Source organism: Bos taurus, chromosome 7 (genome assembly GCF_002263795.3).
Source record: "Bos taurus isolate L1 Dominette 01449 registration number 42190680 breed Hereford chromosome 7, ARS-UCD2.0, whole genome shotgun sequence".
NCBI classification, from domain to species: domain Eukaryota; kingdom Metazoa; phylum Chordata; class Mammalia; order Artiodactyla; family Bovidae; genus Bos; species Bos taurus.
In genome coordinates, this window is record NC_037334.1 from 109,009,676 (window position 1) to 109,022,211 (window position 12,536).

Consider the following 12,536-nt stretch of genomic DNA (forward strand, 5'->3'; position numbering starts at 1 on the left):
ATTGCAATTTTCAGAATAGGAGGCTGAGAAGTCCTTTACATCTTAATTGTATCGAAAAATATTTGTTCATGGTATTTTCCTGCTCAAAAAACCCTCAATAAGTTCCCATTACCCGAAATTAAAGCATAAATGTTTCAAGCTGCATTCCTAATTTCCCTCAAGGATGTGACCTTATGGAAGATATTATACTTGCTTCACAACCAGCCACTGGCCCTCTGGCTTCTTTGCTAATAAAATCCTGATCTTCTTCACATATCGGATACTCATGAGCCTCAGGAGGTGGGTTGTAATTGGTCTAAATCAGTCACGATTTCTTTCTATAGCCTTGATGCCTGATTTAAGAATTAGTTTGTGACAGTTTTGGCCATCGAACTGTCAGGAGGAGTCAGTTGGGGACTTGCAGGGAGCATCCCTCCATCTTCAAAAGGGGAGAGCACCTCACCCTCATGCAGCTGTGTTCAAAGGCAGTTTTGTGGAGTGTTGATGCTGGAGCTGCTGCAGCCATTTTGCAGCCCTGCAGAGACAAGCCTGGGGACCAAATGAAAACGAGCAGAGCCGGGTGCGTCCCTGTTGGTGCTGAGCTGCTGAGTGAGCCAACTCCCACCTTTTTGTTACAGGAAGTCGTGACACGTTAGTATTTCAGCCCCTCGGAGTTCAGTGTTAGGTCACAAAGAACCTAAGGCGTTTAAACGGATGCTCTTCACGGCTGCCTCGGCACCCGACGCTGTTTAGAGTGGTGCGCGTGTGCTTGCCTGGCTAAGGTTGTCAGGGCAGTTTCTCAGAACACAGCCTCTTACTCTGTCCCTATTGCTCCCCCCGCCTTGCACATTTGCTCAGAATATTTAATAAAACTGTTCTTGATGATATTGCGTAGGCACTTTTTTCAAGTATAAGATGAAAAGATAACAAAGGCAAGATGAATGCAGGGTGTGTGTCCCAGCAACATGCCCGAAGGGCACAGAGCCCCTTTGGCCCAGCCCTGAGCGCCAGCCCAGTGCGGCTCAGCCTCTGCGCGGGGAGGTGAGCCCGACAGGTGGGCAGGGCCTGCCCCGGGGTGGGGTAGGTGCCAGGCCGGCCCTCTGTGAAGCGCTCAGCTACCTCTTCAGCTGCTGTAAGAGTTTTTCCAGGAGATTTCTCTCGTTGGAGGGCCGTAAGTGAATTTCTGAATCTCCAAACCAGGCGAAGAAAGGCAGTTGTGACAGTGCGGTTTTTAAGCGCAGATGTTAAGGGTCTTCATGGAGCCAAGCGTTCTTGGCCCCCATGCCCTGTGTAGCTTTCCAAATCTTGACTCATCACTGTAGTCTTGGGGCCCATTTTCTGATCCCAAATCTAAATGGCAATGCTAGCAAGCAAGATCGGAGAAGGCAATGGCACCCCACTCCAGTACTCTTGCCTGGAAAATCCCATGGATGGAGGAGCCTGGTAGGCTGCAGTCCATGGGATCGTTAAGAGTCTGAGCTACTTCACTTTCACTTTCCACTTTCATGCATTGGAGAAGGAAATGGCAACCCACTCCAGTGTTCTTGCCTGGAGAATCCCAGGGACGGGGGAGCCTGCTGCGCTGCCATCTATGGGGTCGCACAGAGTTGGACACGACTGGAGCGACTTAGCAGCAGCAGCAGCAAGATGAGTCTCTAGGGTCTGGATGTATGAAACACTTTTACTAAACCAAATGGAACTTCATTGGTTGGCTTTCAAAGTATGATCTGAAGTTTCAGGGAGGCCTTTGTTTTGATTCAAAACTCGCCCCCCCATCCACCCTCCCGGATCAGATCAGAGCACTTGCCTTCCATGGGATGGATGTCCTTGTCAAATGCAGGACTGAAATCATCTCAGGATGGCTGTATGGAAGGGAGTTTTCAAAAAAAGCAATTTGACTCATTTGTTTATTTTGTCTTCCTAAATGGATTTTTAAAGCACAGTTAATATCATTAGTTTGAAGTTTAAATCTATTAAGGAAAATCTACAGATTCCTCTTCACTGAATGCATGGACGCCCTTTAATAGAGCCTGATGGCAATTGGTTTTAGATTTTGCATTGAGTTCCAATAAATGTGACATTTGATCGGGATGCCTGCTGTGCGCTCTGGGGGAGTGGGGTTTTAATCATCTTGCTCTCCTGTCTGGTGAGGGAGAGAGATCCTGCCTGGAGTTACGGTGACGTAAGTTATGGTACCTCACGTCTGGTGGCACAGGTAAGGCCAGAGGCCAGAGGCCCCTTAGTGCAGGCAGCACAGACGTGAGCCCAGGGGAAGGGGACGTGGCTTCCGTCTGGAGTACTGAGGGGAGGGTAGGCGTGAGCTGAGTGGGAGGACGTGGGGGGCGGTGACCCCAGCACACACGCAAAACAAGAAAGCTCGTGTCTGGGGCAAGTGTGGTGAGGGGAAGTCACTGGAAGTTAGGCTGGACATGTTTTTGTATGATTTAAAGGCTCGCCCTGCCCTGTATTTAAGACTTTGAACCTACAGAAGGAAATGGAGATCCGGTGGTACCCATGTGCATATTGGCTGGTGAGCACAGCTAAGAGGTGGAAGGAAAGAAGTGTGAGTGCCATTTTCCGGAAACCTTAATAACTGTCAGTCGTTGTGAAGAAAAGGAAATGTGCGTCCAAATTAATTTTGTTCGCTGTAGCCATGTGGTGTTTGATCAGGGCAGTTATGAAATGTAAGTTTCTTGTGTGTGAGACTGTTGCCTGCAGAGCCCTACAGTGGTTCTATCTGTGAAATAGCAGCCTCACCGCCAAGCTTGGGCAGAACCGTGGTCCAGGGGACCGAGTCACCGGCCCCTGCTGTTAGTCCACCGTCGGTCTGCTCTGGGGCTGTCTCTGGGGGTCAGCTTGTCAGCTATAAACTCGGGAGTACTTGTCACCCAGCTAAGAATCAAAGAACTCATGAGACACGTTATTAAAATACTTTGAACTTTAAAGGGGTCTGATATTTTCAAGTTTAGCAGAACCTTGTCGTATGCGGTTTTCTTGGGCCTGTCTCACTGCAGTGTCGTGATGAGGGTTTGTAAGTCAGTAAACCTATGTAAGGTGAAGGCTAGCCATTTAGCCTGAGCCCACCTTTTTGGAGATGAGTGGTGAGTGAGGTTCCAACAGTGGTAGCCCCAGTTCTTTCAGCTTCAACAGTATGACCAAAGCAGAGCCCTTTGGGGACATTTCAGCTTAGAAGGGAACACAAGGGGCAAGAGGCCACAGGCACAAACGCCTGGCCTTTAAAACTGTGCACCTGGCTTCATTAACATCTCCGGAAATAGACCATGAAATGAAAGCTTTTCACTATTTAAACAGAAAGCACCTATCCGAGCACCTGGCATCACAGAGCCAGGGGGCTGCAGGAGCTCCAGCCTTGCCAAAGTTCCAAGTAGAAGGCAAGCCGTCTGTCTCGGGCCTGTGGACTGTGGTGTGGCCATCTGTGGGGCTGTGACAGTCAGCTACCTGACGACGCGCGCAGGGCTGCAGGGGCTCGTGGCAGCCAGCAGATAATGTCAGGGTCAAGGGGAAATAAAGCAGTGCTAAATATTGACTCCTTTTTCTCTTCCTTTCTCAGAAGGCATGACCAAAAGTAAAATAAGATGATGATAAAAATAATTGCCAACACTTAATGAGTGTTGTGTGCCAGGCACTGTAAACCCATGGTGTATTTCAGATCAGTCGCTCAGTCGTGTCCGACTCCGCGACCCCATGAATTGCAGCACACTAGGCCTCCCTGTCCATCGCCAACTCCCGGAGTTCACTCAAACTCATGTCCATAAAGTCTGTGATGCCATCCAGCCATCTCATCCTCTGTTGTCCCCTTCTCCTCCTGCCCCCAATCCCTCCCAGCATCAGAGTCTTTTCCAATGAGTCAACTCTTCACATGAGGTGGCCAAAGTACTGGAGTTTCAGCTTTAGCGTTATTCCTTCCAAAGAAATCCCAGGGCTGATCTCCTTCAGAATGGACTGGTTGGATCTCCTTGCAGTCCAAGGGACTCTCAAGAGTCTTCTCCAACACCACAGTTCAAAAGCATCAATTCTTCGGCTCTCAGCTTTCTTCACAGTCCAACTCTCACATCCATACATGACCACTGGAAAAACCATAGCCTTGACTAGACAGACCTTTGTTGGCAAAGTAATATCTCTGCTTTTGAATATGCTATCTAGGTTGGTCATAACTTTCCTTCCAACGTGTAAGTGTCTTTTAATTTCATGGCTGCAATCAACATTTGCAGTGATTTTGGAGCCCAAAAAAATAAAGTCTGACACTGTTTCCACTGTTTCCCCATCTATTTCCCATGAAGTGATGGGACCAGATGCCATGATCTTTGTTTTCTGAATGTTGAGCTTTAAACCAACTTTTTCACTCTCCACTTTCACTTTCATCAAGAGGCTTTTTAGTTCCTCTTCACTTTCTGCCATAAGGGTGGTGTCATCTGCATATCTGAGTTTATTAATATGTCTCCCGGCAATCTTGATTCCAGCTTGTGCTTCTTCCAGCCCAGTGTTTCTCATGATGTACTCTGCATAGAAGTTAAATAAGCAGGATGACAATATACAGCCTTGGCATACTCCTTTTCCTATTTGGAACCAGTCTGTTCCATGTCGAGTTTTAATTTTGTTTTATTTTTAAACTTTACATAATTGTATTAGTTTTGCCAAATATCAAAATGAATCCACCACAGGTATACATGTGTTCCCCATCCTGAACCCTCCTCCCTCCTCCCTCCCCATACCATCCCTCTGGGTCGTCCCAGTGCACCAGCCCCAAGCATCCAGTATCGTGCATCAAACCTGGACTGGCATCTCGTTTCATACATGATATTTTACATGTTTCAATGCCATTCTCCCAAATCTTCCCTCCCTCTCCCTCTCCCACAGAGTCCATAAGACTGATCTATACATCAGTGTCTCTTTTGCTGTCTCGTACACAGGGTTATTGTTACCATCTTTCTAAATTCCATATATATGCGTTAGTATACTGTATTGGTGTTTTTCCTTCTGGCTTACTTCACTCTGTATAATAGGCTCCAGTTTCATCCACCTCATTAGAACTGACTCAAATGTTTTCTTTTTAATGGCTGAGTAATACTCCATTGTGTATATGTACCAAAGCTTTCTTATCCATTCATCTGCTGATGGACATCTAGGTTGTTTCCATGTCCTGGCTATTATAAACAGTGCTGTGATGAACATTGGGGTACACGTGTCTCTTTCCCTTCTGGTTTCCTCAGTGTGTATGCCCAGCAGTGGGATTGCTGGATCATAAGGCAGTTCTATTTCCAGTTTTTTAAGGAATCTCCACACTGTTCTCCATAGTGGCTGTACTAGTTTGCATTCCCACCAACAGTGTAAGAGGGTTCCCTTTTCTCCACACCCTCTCCAGCATTTATTATTTGTAGACTTTTGGATCGCAGCCATTCTGACTGGTGTGAAATGGTACCTCATAGTGGTTTTGATTTGCATTTCTCTGATAATGAGTGATGTTGAGCATCTTTTCATGTGTTTGTTAGCCCTCTGTATGTCTTCTTTGGAGAAACGTCTGTTTAGTTCTTTGGCCCATTTTTTGATTGGGTCATTTATTTTTCTGGAGTTGAGCTGTAGGAGTTGCTTGTATATTTTTGAGATTAGTTGTTTGTCAGTTGCTTCATTTGCTATTATTTTCTCCCATTCTGAAGGCTGTCTTTTCACCTTGCTAATAGTTTCCTTTGATGTGCAGAACCTTTTAAGGTTAATTAGGTCCCATTTGTTTATTTTTGCTTTTATTTCCAATATTCTGGGAGGTGGGTCATAGAGGATCCTGCTGTGATGTATGTCAGAGAGTGTTTTGCCTATGTTCTCCTCTAGGAGTTTTATAGTTTCTGGTCTTACGTTTAGATCTTTAATCCATTTTGAGTTTATTTTTGTGTATGGTGTTAGAAAGTGTTCTAGTTTCATTCTTTTACAAGTGGTTGACCAGATTTCCCAGCACCACTTGTTAAAGAGATTGTCTTTAATCCATTGTATATTCTTGCCTCCTTTGTCAAAGATAAGGTGTCCATATGTGTGTGGATTTATCTCTGGGCTTTCTATTTTGTTCCATTGATCTATATTTCTGTCTTTGTGCCAGTATCATACTGTCTTGATAACTGTGGCTTTGTAGTAGAGCCTGAAGTCAGGTAGGTTGATTCCTCCAGTTCCATTCTTCTTTCTCAAGATCGCTTTGGCTATTCGAGGTTTTTTGTATTTCCATACAAATTTTGAAATTATTTGTTCTAGCTCTGTGAAGAATACTGTTGGTAGCTTGATAGGGATTGCATTGAATCTATAAATTGCTTTGGGTAGTATACTCATTTTCACTATATTGATTCTTCCAATCCATGAACATGGTATATTTCTCCATCTATTAGTGTCCTCTTTGATTTCTTTCACCAGTGTTTTATAGTTTTCTATATATAGGTCTTTAGTTTCTTTAGGTAGATATATTCCTAAGTATTTTATTCTTTCCGTTGCAATGGTGAATGGAATTGTTTCCTTAATTTCTCTTTCTGTTTTCTCATTATTAGTGTATAGGAATGCAAGGGATTTCTGTGTGTTGATTTTATATCCTGCAACTTTACTATAGTCATTGATTAGTTCTAGTAATTTTCTAGTGGAGTCTTTAGGGTTTTCTATGTAGAGGATCATGTCATCTGCAAATAGTGAGAGTTTTACTTCTTCTTTTCCAATTTGGATTCCTTTTATTTCTTTTTCTGCTCTGATTGCTGTGGCCAAAACTTCCAAGACTATGTTGAATAGTAATGGTGAAAGTGGGCACCCTTGTCTTGTTCCTGACTTTAGAGGTAATGCTTTCAATTTTTCACCATTGAGGATAATGTTTGCTGTGGGTTTGTCATATATAGCTTTTATTATGTTAAGGTATGTTCCTTCTATTCCTGCTTTCTGGAGAGTTTTTATCATAAATGGGTGTTGAATTTTGTCAAAGGCTTTCTCTGCATCTATTGAGATAATCATATGGTTTTTATTTTTCAATTTGTTAATGTGGTGTATTACATTGATTGATTTGCGGATATTGAAGAATCCTTGCATCCCTGGGATAAAGCCCACTTGGTCATGGTGTATGATCTTTTTAATGTGTTGTTGGATTCTGATTGCTAGAATTTTGTTAAGGATTTTTGCATCTATGTTCATCAGTGATATTGGCCTGTAGTTTTCTTTTTTTGTGGGATCTGTGTCAGGTTTTGGTATTAGGGTGATGGTGGCCTCATAGAATGAGTTTGGAAGTTTACCTTCCTCTGCAATTTTCTGGAAGAGTTTGAGCAGGATAAGTGTTAGCTCTTCTCTAAATTTTTGGTAGAATTCAGCTGTGAAGCCGTCTGGACCAGGGCTTTTGTTTGCTGGAAGATTTTTGATTACAGTTTCAATTTCCGTGCTTGTGATGGGTCTGTTAAGATTTTCTATTTCTTCCTGGTCCAGTTTTGGAAAGTTGTACTTTTCTAAGAATTTGTCCATTTCTTCCACATTGTCCATTTTATTGGCATATAATTGCTGATAGTAGTCTCTTATGATCCTTTGTATTTCTGTGTTGTCTGTTGTGATCTCTCCATTTTTGTTTCTAATTTTATTGATTTGATTTTTCTCCCTTTGTTTCTTGATGAGTCTGGCTAATGGTTTGTCAATTTTATTTATGCTTTCAAAGAACCAGCTTTTGGTTTTGTTGATTTTTGCTATGGTCTCTTTTGTTTCTTTTGCATTTATTTCTGCTCTAATTTTTAAGATTTCTTTCCTTCTACTAACCCTGGGGTTCTTCATTTCTTCCTTTTCTAGTTGCTTTAGGTGTAGAGTTAGGTTATTTATTTGACTTTTTTCTTGTTTCTTGAGGTGTGCCTGTATTGCTATGAACTTTCCCCTTAGGACTGCTTTTACCGTGTCCCACAGGTTTTGGGTTGTTTTGTTTTCATTTTCATTTGTTTCTATGCAAATTTTGATTTCTTTCTTGATTTCTTCTGTGATTTGTTGGTTATTCAGCAGTGTGTTGTTCAGCCTCCATATGTTGGAATTTTTAATAGTTTTTCTCCTGTAATTGAGATCTAATCTTACTGCATTGTGGTCAGAAAAGATGCTTGGAATGATTTCTATTTTTCTGAATTTACCAAGGCTAGCTTTATGGCCCAGGATGTGATCTATCCTGGAGAAGGTTCCATGTGCGCTTGAGAAAAAGGTGAAATTCATTGTTTTGGGATGAAATGTCCTATAGATATCAATTAGGTCTAACTGGCCTATTGTATCATTTAAAGTTTGTGTTTCCTTGTTAATTTTCTGTTTAGTTGATCTATCCATAGGTGTGAGTGGGGTATTAAAGTCTCCCACTATTATTGTGTTATTGTTAATTTCTCCTTTCATACTTGTTAGCATTTGTCTTACATACTGCGGTGCTCCCGTGTTGGGTGCATATATATTTATAATTGTTATATCTTCTTCTTGGATTGATCCTTTGATCATTATGTAGTGACCTTCTTTGTCTCTTTTCACAGCCTTTGTTTTAAAGTCTATTTTATCTGATATGAGTATTGCTACTCCTGCTTTCTTTTGGTCCCTATTTGCATGGAAAATCTTTTTCCAGCCCTTCACTTTCAGTCTGTATGTGTCCCCTGTTTTGAGGTGGGTCTCTTGTAGACAACATATGTGGGGGTCTTGTTTTTGTATCCATTCAGCCAGTCTTTGTCTTTTGGTTGGGGCATTCAACCGATTTACGTTTAAGGTAATTACTGATAAGTATGATCCCATTGCCATTTACTTTATTGTTTTGGGTTCAAATTTATACACCGTTTTTGTGTTTCCTGTCTAGAGAATATCCTTTAGTATTTGTTGGAGAGCTGGTTTGGTGGTGCAGAATTCTCTCAGCTTTTGCTTGTCTGAAAAGCTTTTGATTTCTCCTTCATACTTGAATGAGATCCTTGCTGGGTACAATAATCTGGGCTGTAGGTTATTTTCTTTCATCATTTTAAGTATGTCTTGCCATTCCCTCCTGGCTTGAAGAGTTTCTATTGAAAGATCAGCTGTTATCCTTATGGGAATTCCCTTGTGTGTTATTTGTTGTTTTTCCCTTGCTGCTTTTAATATTTGTTCTTTGTGTTTGATCTTTGTTAATTTGATTAATATGTGTCTTGGGGTGTTTTGCCTTGGGTTTATTCTGTTTGGGACTCTCTGGGTTTCTTGGACTTGGGTGATTATTTCCTTCCCCATTTTAGGGAAGTTTTCAACTATTATCTCCTCAAGTGTTTTCTCATGGTCTTTCTTTTTGTCTTCTTCTTCTGGAACCCCTATGATTAGAATGTTGTAGTGTTTAATATTGTCCTGGAGGTCTCTGAGATTGTCCTCATTTCTTTTAATTTGTTTTTCTTTTATCCTCTCTGATTCATTTATTTCTACCATTCTATCTTCTAATTCACTAATCCTATCTTCTGCCTCTGTTATTCTATTATTTGTTGCCTCCAGAGTGTTTTTAATTTCATTTATTGCATTATTCATTATATATTGACTCTTTTTTATTTCTTCTAGGTCCTTGTTAAACCTTTCTTGCATCTTCTCAATCCTTGTCTCCAGGCTATTTATCTGTGATTCCATTTTAATTTCAAGATTTTGGATCAATTTCACTATCATTATTCGGAATTCTTTATCAGGTAGATTCCCTATCTCTTCCTCTTTGGTTTGGTTTGGTGGGCATTTATCATGTTCCTTTATCTGCTGGGTATTCCTCTGTCTCTTCATCTTGTTTAAATTGCTGAGTTTGGGGTGTCCTTTCTGTAATCTGGCAGTTTGTGGAGTTCTCTTTATTGTGGCGTTTCCTCGCTGTGTGTGGGTTTGTACAGGTGACTTGTCAAGGTTTCCTGGTTAGGGAAGCTTGTGTCGGTGTTCTTGTGGGTGGAGCTGTATTTCTTCTCTCTGGAGTGCAATGAAATGTCCAGTAATGAGTTATGAGATGTCTATGGTTTGGGGGTGACTTTGGGCAGCCTGTATCTTGAAGCTCAGGGCTGTGTTCCTTTGTTGCTGGAGAATTTGCTTGGTATGCCTCACCCTGGAACTTGTTGGCCATTGTGTGGTGCTTGGTTTCAGTGTCGGTATGGAGGCATTTGATGGGCTCCTGTCAATTAATGTTCCTTGGAGTCAGGAGTTCCCTGGAGTCAGGGTTTGGACTTAAGCCTCCTGCTTCCAGTTATCGGTCTTATTTTTACAGTAGTTTCAAAACTTCTCCTTCTATACAGCACCATTGATAAAACATCTACATTAAAGATGAAAAGTTTCTCTACTGTGAGGGTCACTCACAGAGGTTCACAGCGTTACATGGAGAAGAGAAGAGGGAGGAGCGAGTTAGAGGTGACCCAAATGAGATGAGGTGGAATCAATAGTGGAGAGAGTGGGGTAGCCAGTAGTCACTTCCTTATGTGCACTCCACAACTGGACCACTCAGAGATGTTCACGGAGTTATACAGAGAAGAGAAGAAGGAGGAAGGAGACAGAGGTGGCCAGAAGGATAAAAGGGGGGAATGAAAAGGAGGGAGACAGATCCAGCCAGTAATCAGTTCCCTAAGTGTTCTCTACCATCTGGAACACACAGAAATTCACAGAGTTGGGTAGAGTAGAGAGGGGTTAGGGAGGAGACACAGGCGACCTGGTGGAGAAAAAGGAGAGTCCAAAGGGAGAGAGAGCAGTTAAGCCAGTAATCTCGCTCCCTAGTGAAAAATGGGTCCTGAAGATTGGGTTCTTAAAGGTACAAAATTGGTAACAAATATATAAAAGCAAAAATTAAAAATCTAGAGTAGAGTTTGGAATTTCAAAAATACGATGTTAAAGAAAAGAAGGAAAAGAAAGAGAGAAAAAACAAACAAACAAAAACAAACAATGTCGCAAAAATTATAAAGAAAATACAGGTACAAAATTGATATCAAATACCAAAAAGCATAAATTAAAAATCTAGAGTAGAGTTTGGAATTTCAGATATACACTGTTATATAAAAGAAGAAGAGAAAGAAACAGAGAAAAAGAAAAAAAAAAGTCACAGAAATTATAAAAAAAACTATAGGTACAAAATTGATAACATATACCAAAAAGCTAAAATTAAAAATCTAGAGTAGAGTTTGGAATTTCAAAAAAAACAATGTTAAAGAAAAAAAAAAAAGGTCAAAAAATTATAAAATATATATATATGAAGTTTGCTGAAGAAGAAAAAAATAGGGTTTTGGTTTTTTTTTTGCAAAGTAATAGGTTATAAAAGTGAAAATTAAAGGAACAATAGAGGACTCCTTTTGAAGAGTTGGGTTGCTTTTCTGGGTGCCTGATGTCCTCTGCCGGCATTCAGAAGTTGTTTTGTGGAATTTACTTGACGTTTAAATGCTCTTTTGATTAATTTGTTGGGGAGAAAGTGTTCTCCCTGTCCTACTTCTCTGCCATCTTGGCTCCTCTCCCATGTCCAGTTCTAACTGTTGCTTCCTGACCTGCATACAGGTTTCTCAGGAGGCAGGAGGAAAGCCTTACAGCCATTTATAAAGGCTGTACTGTTATTATACCCATTTTACAGAAAAGGAAAGTGAAGGCTGATGAAATCGAGTTCCACTCTTGGTCTCTTGAGGATCTGAGAACTATGATCCACAGGTCAAAGCTAACACACTGCCTGTTTGTACAAATGAAGTTTTAATGGAACACAGTCACACCGTTTGTTACATACTTTTTACGGCTACTGTATGGCAGGGTTGAGTAGCTGTGACAGAGACCATATGGCCCACAAAGCTGAAAATATTTACTAATGGTCCATAAGAGAAAAAAGTAGACCTTTTATCTATCTGACTATAGAGTCCACTTGATGTAGAATCCCCACTTTAGTGAATGTTGAGAATATTCTAATCATAAAAGAATGGAAAATGCGGCAGAAGTGCAAGGCACTCTAGACTAGGGAGCCTGACAATCTAGATTCTGGTCTCAATTCTGCAAAAAGTAACATTAGGTCCTTGGAAAAGTCACTCTAACTCCTAAAAAATCTGTTTTTTCCCCCTGATCTGCTCATTAAAGCTATACTGCCAAGCTTCCAAATTAAAAGTTTCCCCAAACACTTTTTCTGGTTTACAAAAAGCTATTTTAACTGATCAAATAAAATGCATTTTTTACCAGTTCTCCATGGCAACGCTCACAGCTCTCGCCAAATAACCTTTTGAAGTCCTATTTCTGCATGTTAGGGGTATGGCACCTTTGGGTAGAAAGATGTTTCAGAATGGGAATATAATACCTGTTTAACTTATTTTTGTTCTGTTTTTGTGAATGCCAGGGTTTCCTTCCACCGAAACCACCTGAGCCTGAAGCTTTCTCTGGGAAGACATAAGGCTGAAAGTGAAGAGTAACATAAAAAATCCCAAAAGGAGTGTGTGAACGCCACTGAGTTTCAAGCTGCAAGTCAGCACCAACAGCTCCTACACGTTGTGGGCTTGTGGTCAGCGTGCAGACCTGTGGAACGAGAGAGTCTTCCATTGCAGGACGAAGATGAGAAATCACTTTAAATCTCAGGGAGTCTTAGTCTTTGGCCATCTGTG